This window comes from Carlito syrichta, unplaced genomic scaffold (genome assembly GCF_000164805.1).
Source record: "Carlito syrichta isolate Samal-C Ts95f unplaced genomic scaffold, Tarsius_syrichta-2.0.1 Scaffold288381, whole genome shotgun sequence".
NCBI lineage: Eukaryota > Metazoa > Chordata > Mammalia > Primates > Tarsiidae > Carlito > Carlito syrichta.
Genome location: NW_007232477.1, coordinates 517,000 through 520,371, shown reverse-complemented (window position 1 = coordinate 520,371; position 3,372 = coordinate 517,000).

The following is a 3,372-nucleotide window of genomic DNA, read 5'->3' as shown; positions in this document are numbered from 1 at the left end:
GGGGATGGGGAGCACACCTCATCAACAAGAGAATCTGCATAATGAACATTTATATACCTAACCCTGAATTGTACCATACATCTTTAAAATAAAAAAATTAAAAATTAAAAAAAGTGTCAAGATCATAAAGAAAGAAGAAAGGTTAACACAGGTATTTAAAAAAATCACTTGTCATCAAGGAACTGCAAATCAAATCAACAATGGGATATTATCTCACAAAAAAATAGCAAATAGTGGTGTGGATGTGAAAAAATAGAAACACATATGCAGTTAGTTAAAATAAAAATATTAGTATAGCCATTATGGGATACAGTATAGAGGTTCCTCAAAAAATTAAAAATGAAACTATAATATGGGTATTTATCCAAAGGAAATGAAATCAATATGTTGAAGAGGGATTTTGCCTCCCATGTTCATTGCAGCATTGTTCATGATAGCCAAGATATGGAACCAAGCTAAGTGTCCATGAATAAATTAATGGATTAAAAAAGGTATATTTACACAGTGGAATACTATTCGGCCATAAAAAATAAAATTCTGTTATATGCAGCAACATAAATGAAACTGGAGGACATTATGTTAAGTGCAATAAGCCAGGCACAAAAAGACGAATACTGCATAACTTCATTCATCTGCAGAATTTTTTTAAAAGATGATTTAATCGAAGTACAGAGTAGAATAGTGATTACCAGAGGGTAGTGGGGGTGGGAGGATGGCAATAGATTGGTCAAGGGATACAAAAATCACATGCAAATAGGAAGAACAAGTTCTGGTGTTCTATTGCCTGGTAGTGACGAGAGTTAACAATATGGTATTGTGAATTTCAACATAACTAGAAGAGAGGATTTTGAATATTCTCACTTGAAAGAAAGAGATGCTTGAAGTGATAGATAAGCTAATTATCCTGATTTGATCAATATCCAACATATATTAATAAGGTACAATATGTACAAGCATTATATGTCAATTAAAAATAAAATAAAGCAAACATAAAGACTGAGAAACTGTCACTGATTGGAAGATTAAAGAAGACTAAGGAGATATGATGACTAAATGCAATGGTATCCTGGATTAAATATTGACACAGAAAATGGCAGTGTAAAAAACTTGTAAAATCCAAATGCAACCTGTAGTTTAGTTACTAACGCTGTGCTGATGTTAATTTCTTAGTTTTGATTAACATGCCATGATTGTGTAAAATGTCAACATTAGAGGAATTTGAGCAAAGGGTATAGGGCAACTATATGTACTATCTTTACAATTCTTCTGCAATCCTGAAATGATTTTCCATTCACCTGAAAGTTCGTTGGAAGCAACCATGCCGCCCATTGTAAGTGAACTGGATAAAGAAAATGTGGTACATATATACAGTGAAATATTACGCAGCCATAAAGAAGGACAAAATTATGGACTTCACAACAATTTGGATGGATTTAGAGTCCATCAGACTCAGTGATCTATCTCAGAAACAAAAACATGTCCTCCCTTACAAGTAGATCCTAAATATTCATCAAAACTCTAGAAGAGAGGGATCAGCAGTAGCAGGTCAATACTAGCAGAGAGGGTGGGGCATGTCTAAGGGTACTCTATCCTTTTTTTTTTTTTTTTGAGTTGGAGTCTCACTCTGTTACCCAGACTCGAGTGCAGTGGCCGCTCCCGGCCACCGCAGCCTCGACCTGCTGGGCTCCGGCGATCCTTCTGCCTCAGCCTTCCAAGTAGTTGGAACTACAGGCGCGCACTACCACGCCTGGCTGATTTTTTATGTATTGTAGAGATGAGGTCTTGCCAAGTTGCCCAGGCGGGTCTCGAACCCGTGGGCTCAGGCAATCTGCTCACCTCGGCCTCCCAAGGCACAGGATTACAGGCTGAGCCACCGAGCCCGGCAGTCATAGGAAATATTAAGAACCTTCCAGAATATTTCATCTTCAAGATATCATTTCACTTAGTCACAATAATGCTATGGACATCTTTTCATTATTCTGTTTTTTTAAATATTGTCTGCATATGCAAAGCATTTGAGAAAAGTGGGCATATTAAGAGTTGCTTTTTCCAGTTTTAAGCAGTAAAATATCTATTTGCTCATTTAAGTAACAGTTCTATTGTAGTCCCCACTTGTCCATGGTTTTGCATTCAGTGATGTTAGTCACCTATGGTCATCTTTGGTCCAAAAATACCAAATGGAAATTTTCAGAAATAAGTAATTCCTTAGTTTTAAATTGTATACCATTCTGAGTGGCATAATGAAATTTCATGCCATTCTACCCAGAAATATGTGTAACCAGTTTGTCTAGTTAACTCTCTTGACAACCTCTGTAAAAAAGGTTGAATCATCCCTGTGTTCACACATATCCATGCTGTAAGTGCTATTTGCCTACTAGTCACTTAGTAGTCATCTTGATTTTTGAGTGATGAACCAGCCTTGCATACCTGGGTTAAATTTCACTTGTTCAGTGTTTTTTTATATGCATTGTTGAATTCAATTTGCTGACATTTTGTGGAGGATTTTTTCTTTTCTGTTTGTGAGAGATTTGGTTTGTAGTGTTGGGTTTTCTTTCTTTCTTTCTTTCCAAAAACATCTATGGTTTTGGTATTAAGATGGTGTTGGCCTCATAGAATAAGTTAGGAAGTATTTCCTTTGCATCTTACTTATGAAAGAGGTTGTCAAGAATAAATACACAGTCATCGCTTGGTATCTGTGGGGGATTGATTCCAGGATCCCCTCACAGATACCAAAATCCAAGGATGCTCAAGTCTTTTATGTAAATGGTATAGTACTTGCATATAGCCTGTGCACATTCTCCTGTATACTTTCAGTCATCTCCAGATTATTTATTATACCTAATACAATATAAATGTTTTGTAACTAGTTATTATACTGGATTTTTATATGTGTTATTTTTTATTGTAATAATGTTATTTTAAAGTGTTTTTAAAAATATTTTTGATCCATAGTTGATTGAATCCACAAATGTGGAACCCATGGATAGAGAGGACCAAGTGTATTTTCTTCATTAAATGTTTGGTAGAATTTATCAGTGCATCCATGTGGGCCTGGTGATTTCTGCTTTGGAAAGTTACTATTGATTCAATTTCTGTAATAATATGGGCATATTCTGGTTGTTTCTTTCTTGTGTGATTTTTGTCAAATTGTGTCTTTCAAGAAATTGGTCTATTTTATCTATATAATCAAAGTTGCGGACACATAGTTGTTCATAACATTCCTTCATTGTCTTTTTTTTTTTCATTAATCAGTATTTTTTATTATGGTTTTGTGGGGTACAGTTAAGGGTTAGGTGTACAATGACGTTTCAGGGTACCCTGTAGCAAATATCTGTCGGGGGATGGGAAAACACTTCTTATCTACAGGGTAAT